The sequence below is a fragment of the Cryptomeria japonica genome, chromosome 3 (assembly GCF_030272615.1).
Source record: "Cryptomeria japonica chromosome 3, Sugi_1.0, whole genome shotgun sequence".
Classification (NCBI taxonomy): domain Eukaryota; kingdom Viridiplantae; phylum Streptophyta; class Pinopsida; order Cupressales; family Cupressaceae; genus Cryptomeria; species Cryptomeria japonica.
In genome coordinates, this window is record NC_081407.1 from 612,492,497 (window position 1) to 612,504,518 (window position 12,022).

Sequence of the window (12,022 nt, forward strand, 5' to 3'; positions counted from 1 at the left end):
TTTTAGGGTTTCATGATTTAATCATTTAACTTAATTTGTCATTTCTTCCTCTAGGATTAATAAATTACTTATTTATCCTAAGTCTTCCCTTTACAATTAAACCTTTATTTAATTGGCTAATCATTCCTCCTTGTAAATTAATTAATAAATGAAAAATTATTAATTAATTTTACCTAATTTTCAATTACTAATTCCTAATTTTCATCAATTTTAATTTTTCTTAATTCCTAATTTCAATTTCCTCCTATTTCTCTCCTAAATTCATGGGAATGACATAGAAATTTGTCATAATCAATTCTTGACATAGCAATTTGTCATAAATTGTCATAAAATTGTCATAAATCCTTGCATAGCAATTTGTCATAAACATGTCATAATTTTGCTATTCTTGATTTGAATTTCCATTCGAATCACTATCATGCTAATTTGTTCATTTCTCGAATTTCTCTATAAATTGGATGAATTTCTTCAATCAAATTCCTTAATTCTGAATAATTTCCTTTACGCTTCGAGTATTCTTGTGTCAATGTCAATCTTGCTTTCACAATTAGGTGTATGCACTTGAAGGTGAGATCCACAACAAATCTATTTGGAGAAGAAAGAAGAACAATGGAGCCGCATGAAGGAGCATTCGAATCGCCTCTATGGTTTGCATAATCTTTCATTTTTGGATGCTTTCATTTCATGTCTCTATTGAATGTGTTTTAGGATAGATTCATTGCAATGAATGCTTTTGGGATTGAGCTAATGATTAATGTTTTGATATACTTGTCTTGTGATGATTTCCTATTTCCTAGCGTACAGTATGAAAGTATATGATTACTATCCTTTATTACAATAACAGAAATATGTGGAACATATTGCCAGATGGAATGGTGTCTTTGCAGGAAGACTTTCTTTTGAACTACAAGGTGATGTAAATAAAAGGATGTTAGTTGAAGCTATGAAATTTATAAGTATATATGGCATCTTCTTCATTCAATTTCCTAGGTTTACCTATCTCTAGGTAGGTGTTTTTAATGATGAACCATTCAAGCTACCTAGGAATGCCTTTGATAGCTATGTACTCATTGAAGTAAGTAGGGAACTAGCTCATATTGATAAAAGGTTAGGCACAAAAGGTGAATCTGGAGTTGCCTTTCCTGTTGAACTTGGATACTATAGTTGTAAGTCCATGTCTAATGCTTTGAATTTAGAGTTGGAATTTAAGAAGACAAATTTGCAGCCCTATGTTGCTAGATGAAAGTTTGATAGCAAGGTCTATGTTGTGGAAAACCTAAATGTAGATGATCACTTTTGTCATGAACCCCAGTTGGAAGATTACTGGGAAAATTGTAGTGATGAGTATGAAATAAGGAGGAGACTATGGTCAAGATTTACTCTACAACAAATAATTACCATGAGACTACTCATCAATGTGTCTAGAGTATAGGAGGAAACAAGGGAGGATGTTTTGGACCCTAAATTCAATAAGAAGGTTCAAGGGCAACCAATCCCTGAGATTAATTGGGATAAAAATGAAGACGAAAATATTCAGGCCAAGACTTTCAATGTTTTAAGGAGAACTGAGAAATGGTTAAGGGATCAGAAATTTAGAAAAGGATCACTCATGTCTTCCCATTAACTAAGAGTTGGTTTGCATGCAACAACTCCACTTCCTATTTCCACTACTAACAAGATTGTTGATGTTGGAAGTGATACAATGCCAATTGTTCAAGAAATTCAACCTAGAAGATCAAAAAGGTTCATGCTAAGTTCCTCACTAGTCTAAGAGGCCTGGATAAGAAGCAAGAAGAAGAGTAAAGAGCCAACATTGAGCCAAATTATTGTAGACTTGGATCCAAGTGAGGAAGTTGAAATAATAATGGATCAAAATGAATTTAATGAACCCCCAGTACAAGATGTGGACACAGGTAAAGAACCAAAGGGTGAGCTAAATCCAATATGTTCCCTAACTATTTTCAATTCTCCAAGTACTTAGACAACCCCTCCATCCAAAGAACCTTCAAGCACTCCACGATGGTTAGAGGCTTCCATTGGAAAGAAACATAGTGTGGTCCAAATTACAATTCCTATGGAAGATATGGTTAGCAAGTGTCTCAGAAAAGTGTCCAAGCCAAAGAAACTTAAAACACAGGCAATGCCTGAGGTAGATGATGCATCAAGTCATTGGATAGCTAAGATAGCTAAACCTATCCTGGGTCGAGACTCATACAAAGCCACTAAAGATGACTTCACTATAAATAAAATTGATTTGGGGTTTTCTTAATGAGCGGTTGATGTCAAACAATTGGAATCCTCCACGAAGAGAAATATTTATAGATCATGGAAGGATGAAAGGGATAAAAAAGAGATGAAGTAGATCATCACTCAAATGGCTGAATACATTAATGCCATACACCATCCAAGTCCTCAACCCTTGTCACAAGTGGCAGTATCCTTCGATCCCAAATCTCCAGCAAACCAAAATATGTTAGATCAGGTTCAGAGGAACCGAATGGTGGCGGAGATGTTCAATGAATGGCTTGATCTCATAATACAACAAGGTTTAGATTATATTGTCAGTTAGGTAAAAGTATACGAAGATGTTGTGACTGTAAGCAAGGAATTGGAATTAGAAGTTGTTCTTGGGAGAAGGAAAGGACTAAGTGGGTGGCAGTACTTGTGCAAATGAACGATGTACAAAAATTTGGTGTGATGAAGTTCTTGGCTGAGAATCCAATTGAGTGTTTGGATGAAAATGTACTATATGTATTGAAGAAGAATGTAGAGTGGATAAATTCAATCATCAAATAGGGCCATAAGGAATCTACAAGATTGTTGAAAGGGTTGACAGATCTAATCGACACAATGCAAATAGATCTTAAGTGCATTGACATCCAACTTATGAAAGAAGATGCTCAGACAATTAATGTTGCTACAGATATGGCGAAAATCTTCTAGGAAAGGATACAGTTAATCAGGGAAACAAAAACCTTAACTACAAATGATTTCTCGAAGGTGGCTAGAATAGAATCAATGCTAATGGTTTTTTCTGTTCAACTGGAGGTGCATAAGGAAAAGGTGCCTTAGGAAAACATGGATAACAAGGTCTAGAAGCAATATATTTTAAATATTTGACTCCCCCATTTTCAAGTCATCCTGAACTTCTTAGCAGCACATTTGGAGTGGCATGGCATGCGTAGTTCCACAGCAAAAAAAGATAAATCAATGACTTCCTCTGCCATGATGGAGTCCTAATCAACCAAGGGATGAGTTGTCAGCTGATGTATGGTTGTTGTTTCGATTTCTTTTTTTTTTAAGAAAACAATTTCTTTAACCTATGGTTAAAGTTAAGTTTTAGTTATGATGTAATGAACTATTAGTCTAGAGGCTATTTATATTAGTAAGTGAGTTTATGTAAAGGCCCGGAAATATGTGATTTGGAGAAACAGATTTTATTTCCTTGAATTTCTCTGAACTGCTATCTCTGGTATTTGAATGAAAATGATATTTTGGATGGAATCTTTTAAATATGTTTGTTTGATGGATTAGCGTTCTTTGTTGGGATATATGTAGATGCGTGAAATATATCTTTCATTTACTAGTTCTCTTTGTGTTATTGAATTCATTGATTTCATTATTTTCAAGTAAATTCATTATGGATTAAGTGGTACTGGTCCCCCTTCTCATGTGAGACATGAGAGAGAATTAGCCAGTGTTCATACTGCTATGCATTTGCTTTATTTTGAGTTTATGAAATGAACATATGTGGAAGTAGGAGTCTGTGAGCTCTACATTTGAAATAGATCTTCAAGATATTCTTTCAGTTCACCCAACTATTGGTTTATTTAAAATCCTTACATAAAGGAGTGTGCATGAGTCATATTGTAATTAAAAATATAATTTAAAGAAAAGGGCAAATTTGTTAACCAACAGATTTTTTGTGACTCTGCTGGGGAGTCAAATTACAAGACTGGTTGCCTAGTTACAAGGTATTAAGAATTGGATTGCCAGTTTAAAACAATATTTTTGCATGCCATCAAATGTTTGCATTATAAATAGATAGGAGTCGAGAAGATATACTAGGTCCCAAAGGCGGGAGGCAATAGTTGATTCTATTTTTCAAGAGTTGCAGAACCTAAATTTTCAGTCCACCTTCTCACCGCAGAGATGAGCAAGAAGTAGGCCTCCTTCTCCATCTCCTTCCCTTCCCATATCTTCAGTTTTTCATGCTCTGACCTTGCATGGTATTGCTTTACCCAATATAATTAATCCAACTCCTCTCAATATTATTCTCCCAATGGAAGTTAATAATTCTTGGGGAGTTGTAGTAGGTCCACTGAACTTGGGTTTAAATCTGAATCCTCTACCCAAAGTAGCAAGGGATCACTTGCCAAAATTTAGTGGTGATGGGAAGACCACTACTGATGAGTACTTGAATTGGTTCAATGTTGCCTATGGGATAATAGCTATTCAACATGAGGTTGTTGCTATGAGGCTATTTCTACAAACACTATAGTAGTAGATTGGTTCTATCACCTGTCAAATAGTGTAATAACAAATTGGTAGTGGCTGAAAACAAGGTTTGAGGCAAGATTCAAAGTAGCAGAGGATGAACACTCTCTTTTAGCTCAATTGGCCCAGTTGAAGAAAGAGATCCCAGGGTCCATGAGGGACTTTGTAGTAAAATTTGATAATATTGTACATAAAATTATAGTCAATCAGAAACCCTTAGATGAAAATATGAAATGTTTTTTTATAAATTCCATGTCTTCAGAGATAGGTTTCCTGATCCGTAGGCAAAGAGTTGCAACCCTAAGTGATGTCCAAACACTTGTGGTTGAGTTGGAGGATGATTTGATCATTGCAGGGAAATGGAAGAGAGAAGTACAGATACCCAATTCTCAACCTTCTACTTCTTCAAACCCTGCAATCCTGAGAGTGATGAATGATGTAATAACTCTTAAAAGACAGTTACCTAAAGCCAGTACATCTTACTCATCCCCTTATCAAGACATACCTAGAAGGAATACAAATCTATCTTTAGGGATTGGAAATAAATCTTTACAATTACCCCCTACCCAACAAAGATTGGTGATTGAAGCACCACCACCTAAGGGGAGTATGTGTGTTTTTCATCTTACAGATGAACATGATGGCAATTCCTGTCCTGAAATGGTGTGTTATGCACAACTGGTGAATTCTAAAGAGATTTCAAATGAATGGAGTGAAGAGGAATCTTTAAAGCAGCCTGGTGACTCTAAAATCCACTTCCTAGAGTATGAGTCAGATTCAACAAGAGGAGGTGACATTTTGGTTACTTTAGAGGATCCTTCATGTGTTATTCTCAGAAGTAATCAACAAAATGTAAAACCTCAGAGCATTTCTTCATACTCTACTATCAATTTTAAAGGTAAGGAAATTGTTTCCAAATTTCATAACAATGACCAAAAGCCTCGAGTCCCCATTGGTAAGGTCTGTTGAAAAGGAAAGTTCTTTTGACATTGTAGAGTTTTGTAAATCTTCCCAAATTCAAATTACACCCATCGAGTATCTTAAAATAAATCCCAAAGAGTTGGATAAACTTGTGAGGTTTGTGAAAGGAGATAATGTAGTACAAGCTAATGGAGCACAAAAGTTAGTAAATGCTACATTGTCATCCTAGAGAGAAGTGTCAACTCAACCTAATGTTCTTGAAGTGACTCCTAAAATAACTGCCCTTCAAACTGATGATACTTTACCTACTAATGAGTCAAAACCTGAGCCTTTTTACATATCATTGTTTATAAATGGTCATAAATTAAACATTTGTATTATAGATTTATGTGCATCAGATAATATAATGCCCTTTGCAGTAGCCAAAGTACTGGAGTTATCCTTGATGAAAACTTTTGCCAGATGTTATTCAATGGACTCTAAACAAATACCCCTATTAGGACAAATTAAGGACGCTCAAGTTGTTCTTGTTGCTCCCCCAAATAAAAGAATCAAGCTCACTATGTTAATAGCTGACATTCTTGCAAGTTATGGGATATTATTAAGTCATACATTCTGTAGAGACTTAGGAGGTGAGATAAAAATGGATTGGTCTCAAGCCACAATTCCTATAGGGAAACAACGAGTCATTTTGCAACCTAAACCTAAGTCTAACTTCACTGTTTTTCTAACTGATGATCCAAGGGAACAAATTATGTATCATGAATGTCAATTCAGAAATTACATGATTTTATCTGATAATGAGGTAGCAGGAAGTGTATCACAACCAAAGGGAGAAGAAAATTTATGGTTAATGGAGTATGAAGGAAGTTGTGCATCATCAGGTTCAGGTGCAGGGGTAGTGTTAATTCCACCTTCTGGTACTCATATTCCTTTTTCTCTTAAATTGGAATTCAAGAACACAAACAATACGTATGAGTATGAAGCCTTGTTATTAGGTTTAGCTAAACCCAAGAAATTGGGAATAAAACTTCTTCAAGTCAAAGGATATGCAGAGTTGACTGTGAAATAGGTCAGAGGATTGTTCAATGTAAAAAATGAAAGACTAAAACACTATCGAAATAGAGTTTGGGATGAAATCAAATATTTTTATGCATTTTCTATTGAAGCTATTCCTAAATAACAAAACTCTAAAGAAGATTCATTAGCCGTATCAGCTTCCTTATTGATTCCTCATCCTGAGTTTGTTGATGATATTTATCAAGTGGAATTAATATATCGGCCTACTATTCTTGATAACTCAGATTTCTGGCAAGTGTTTGAAAATAACAAACAAATTAATAATTTCATGTAGTGTCTTGAAACATTTTCTACTACATATTTTTAAGGGTCAGATTCAGAATGTAAAGAGTTTTCACCTGAACGGACCAAGGAGTTGAACGATGGAGTTATGCAATTAAAATGGAATAAGATTCCTAAAGTGTTAATTTCTTTAGAATGCCTTTTTGATCATCGTGATGCTTACAAGAAAATCAAAGGTGAACAGATTCCCACAATTAAAGATGTTGGAGGCTATGAAAGAATTAACATTGGCACCGAAGACGATCCCAAATATATAAATCTAGGAAAATGTTGCACAACTGTGGAGAAAGAGAAGTTCATTAGTCTTCTGCTAGAATTCAAAGATGTTTTTGCTTAGTGCTATGATGACCTAAAGAACTTGAGGGATGGAAAATTTCAACGTCACATTCCTCTGAAGCCTGGAGTAAGTCCTTTTTGACAAAAGATTAGAATTTTTGATCCTAAAGTAGTTGAAGCCATATTTTAGAAATTAGATAAAATGTTGAAGGCTAGGATTATATACCCCATCCATCATTCTACATGGATAGCCAACATAGTTCCTATTTGGAAGAAAATGGAGAAATAAGGATTTGTGTAGATTTTAGAAACCTGAATCAAGCCAGTCTAAAAGATAACTACCCATTATCTGCTATGGATCATATTTTGCAAATGGTTTCAGGTTCTGAAATGATGTTCATGCTTGATGGCTTTTCAGTTTATAATCAAATCAGTGTTTTAGAAAGTGATCAACATAAGATTGCCTTCATTACTCCCTAGGGTACTTTTGCTTATAACAGAATGCCATTTGTTCTGATTAATGCAGGGGCAACTTTTCAATAGGCTATGGACCTATCCTTTGATCATTTAAAAGATAAGATAATTGTTGTATGTCTTGATGATTTAACTGTCTTTTCAAAGAATAGAAAGCATCACCTGAGAGATTTGAGACAAGTGTTACAAAGGTTTCGTGAACATGGAGTGTCCCTAAATCCAAAAAAGTCAGTATTTTGAGTGATAGAGGGTAAATTACTTGGCCACATTGTCTCTAAAGAAGGAGTAAGAGTGGGTCCTAAAAGAGTAAAGGCAATTTAGCAACTAAGTCTACCATCAAACAAAAATGCAATCAAATCCTTCTTTGGACAAGTAAATTTTCTAGGGAGATTCATTCCAGATTTTGTAGAAACCACTAGGTATATTGTGAACTTGATGAGAGAAAAGAAAGCATTTAAATGAAATGAGGAGGGAAAGAAAGCATTTGAATCAATAAAGGAGGCTATTGGTCATGCACCTATTCTAGTCAATCCATATTTTAAAAAGGATTTTATTATCTATTCCTATGCCTCAGAGCATACTATTTTGGGGATTTTGTTGCAGAAGAATGAGGATAATGAAGAAGTCCCGATATTTTTCATGAGAATTCACCTGAAGAAACATGAATTCAAATATTCCCAGATGGAAAAACAAGCATATGCGGTTGTAAAAGTTGTAAAATAGTTCCGATACTATATTGTTCATTCTCATGCCGTTGTTTATGTGCCTCACACTATAGTCAAGAGCATTTTGACACAATAGGATATAAGAATGAATAATAGAGCTTCATGGGTGTCCAAGATTTAAGAGTTCAATTTAGATATTAAACCTACAAAATTGGTGAGGGGGCAGGGTCTATGCAAGTTGATTGCTGAAAGTAAGAGTGAAGTGACTGAGGAATTGCCCTTAGTCTTGTTTGTTGGACTTTAGGATTCCTAGTTTGTAGATGTCACATACTATTTGACCTATGGGGATTGCCTAATACATCTTTCTCCAAGAGAAAAATGGAACTTGAGACTAAAGGCTGCCAAATATGTCATTTTTAATGTTGTATTGTATAAAAGGGGTTTGGATGGAACTTTCTTGCATTGTTTAGATAAATCACATCAGAAGTCACTATTGAAGACCTTTCATGATGAAGCTTGTGGTTGTCATTTTTCATCCACAGTAACTACTTACAAAATTTTGAGAAATTGTTATTATTGGCTAGGTATGTTCAAGGACATATATGCATGGGTAGACAAGTGTGAGAAAGGTAAAGTATTCACAGGTAAGCCGCAACTCACAGCATTACTGCTTCAACCAGTGATTGTGGATGAGCCATTCAAAAAGTGAGGTTTAGATTTTATAGGTCCATTGTTGCCTACCTCAAGTGCGGGACATAGACACATACTAATAGCCACCAATTATTTCAGCAAATGGGTTGAAGTTATTTGAGTGCAAAAGACAACTTCTAAGATTGTTTGTCACTTTCTTAAAGAAAATATTCTAGTTCGATTTGGATTCCCTCTAAAAATTGTAGCTGATAATGCAACTAATTTCTCTTCTGTTGAGATTTCATTGTTCTGCTATGATCATGGGATATCCCTTGTTCATTCTTCAGATTATTATCCTTAGGGGAATGGTTAGGCGGAGTCCAGCAATAAAAATCTCATAAATATTATGAAGAAATTGGTGAGTGAAAATTTCAAAGACTGGCATAAAAAATTATATGAAGCCCTTTGGGTGGATCGTACATCACCAAAAAGAGCTATTTTAATGTCACCATTTGAATTGGTTTATGGTGTAGGTGCTCAGGTAGCACTTCCTCTAGAACTTGTGGCAACCAAGTTACAGACCGTCATTGAGGATGCCTATTTTTCAAGATTCTCTTGAAAATAGGATTATGCATTTGATGAGGATTGATGAAGAAATAGACAAGTTAGTGGACCGGATAATAGAGCATCAGATGAGGATTAAGAATATATTCAAAAACCGAGCTAGGCCACGAAAATTCATGCTAGGTGATTAGGTTTTTATCTGGGATAGAAGAAGGGAACCAAAGGAGGTGCACACAAAGTTCAAATCACTATGGAAAAGATCATTTGTGATTCAAGAGGTAAAAGGCCCTAACTCTTTCAAAATTGCATATCAAGATGGTTCTTTTCTTCCCCTGGCCTATAATGGGCAGGATTTGAAACTATATCAATTGTAAACGAGAGTCCCTCATGGTTTTTGTACATAAGTTTTGGTCTATTTAGTCTGTAGTTTATTTTCTGTTGTTGTGTCTGTCTTGGTCTTTTAATAAAGCCTATTTGCAAAACTAGAGATCCTTAAGTTCATGTCTAGTTCCCTTATAGTCCTAGTCCCCAATCAGAGCCGATGTTGGTTTCCCCTCAATTTTTCATTAAAAATTTCAAGCTTGTGGGTTGCCTTATGGTGTCTCTTTTCTTTTCGGTCTTTGTATTTATTCGTTTTGAACCTATGTCGTTGAACCTTTAAATAGTTCAAAAGGTTCAAGGTTCAAAGCACATTTTAGGTAATGTCTTTAGCGGCCTTTATCTTAACTAAAGCAAGCACATTGTTGTTATGCGTTTTGAAGTTTGAACCCGTGAACGTTTTTGGTTCTAGGTTCAAAAGGTCCATTTGTGTGAGTCGCAACTATGTAATGTTATTTAATGAGAAAGTGTAAATGTGTTTAAGTCGATATTGAACTTGAACCTTGAACCATTTTTATTCTTGGTTCAACGGTTCAAAGTTCGAAGTCCTTTCACTTGTTAGTTATGGTTATTTCTCATTCCCAGTATTGTTTTGAACCGCTAGTTCACTGTTGTTCTCACTTAATGAACTTGAACCATTGAACTCCTCATGAGATGGTTCAAGGTTAAAAAATTTCACTCTAAGATGATTCTAAGGATTTTGATAACACTGGAGGTAGCGCAGTAAGAAGGAATATTCTCAGCATCTAACAGTTTAAAATTCTAAATTTTGAAAGTAATCATGAGGACATTAACTATTTGTGCAAAGGTGATGGGAAATTAAGAAAGTGTCAGGTTTTCAGTCATATCACTATTACTTCACACATTTGAATGAATCATTATGAAGCGTGTGTATATTTTTCTCGATTTTTCTTCCCGCTTGCTTAAAAAGACATGTAAATTCATAAGCAAATTTGTAAAGGTTGCAGCTGTTATAATTGAACGAACTCGAGACACCGAAGGTAAATTCATCTCTACTTTACTGAGAGGGTTTCACAGATTCATGCTAGTAATAGGCGAGTTCAGACAATTTCCCTATACTGTATTTCTTTAGTTCAAAAGATTTGTCAATGTAAGAAGAAAATATTTTGTTTGTTGGACTAGAATTCCATCCTACTTTAGAATTGCTTGATAAAAGTATAAGTAGGCATTATGAGGCCGATACTACTGAAACTTGGTCGGACATCATGTTTGGTGAACATATGGCTAGAATTAGATGATACTTCTGTAGCTCATGTTGACCTAGGGGATTTCTTAGAAAGAGCCAATAACCTTGAAGCTGGTTCAATGATGGAGAAAATTGTAAGAAGCGGTCTCGTTGAAGCCGCTGCATTTCCCCTTCCTGCCCCATGCCCAGATTTGGTACTAGCCTGTATGAATAGGTATGATGCTAAAAACAAATGTATAAGAACCAGTAGTGGTGAGCTGTTAGTTGATATTAATAGGGAAACATTAATGGCGGTGATGGGAATCCCGCATAAGGAGTCATATGAGGACTGGTCAATTGGGACCTCATGCGCATTCTTCTCTAGGAAGAAAAGTGCATATAGAAGCGTAATTGCAAGAAACTGGCTCCTCAAAGTTCAAAAGGGTGGTTCATAGCTACCGAATCCCCTTACCCTGGAGCACTTCATCACAGAAGTGCGAGCAATAGTTATACTATCGAATAGGCTAAAAGGGAGTTCACACTCCTTTTATTGGGAGGACTATATGTATTTTTATATTTAGGTGCTTCTATCAGATGACATATATCTTTACTGGGCACAATTAATTGTAGAGAGACTCCATGAGTGTCTAAGTAATTTTGTGGGCATGTCTAGCTTTTATACGTCTTCTTATCGATTCCACATATTAGCTTTTACCAGAGATTGGCACGGCTTGCTCAATGAACCATGCGTAGATGGTATGAAAGTCTATGATTACTATCCTTTATTTAAGAAACATAAATATGTGGAACATATTGCCAAATGGAATGGTGTCTTTGTAGGAAGACTTTCTTTTGAACTACAGGGTGATGTAAATAAAAGGATGTCAGTTGAAGCTATGGAATTGATAAGTATATATGTTAGCTTCTTCATTCAATTTCCTAAGTTTACCTATCTTTAGGTAGGTGCTTTTGAAGCTGAACAATTCAAGCTATCTAGGTATGTCTTTGATAGCTATGTACTCATTGAAGTGAGCAGGAAACTAGCTCATATTGATAAAAGGTTAGGTGA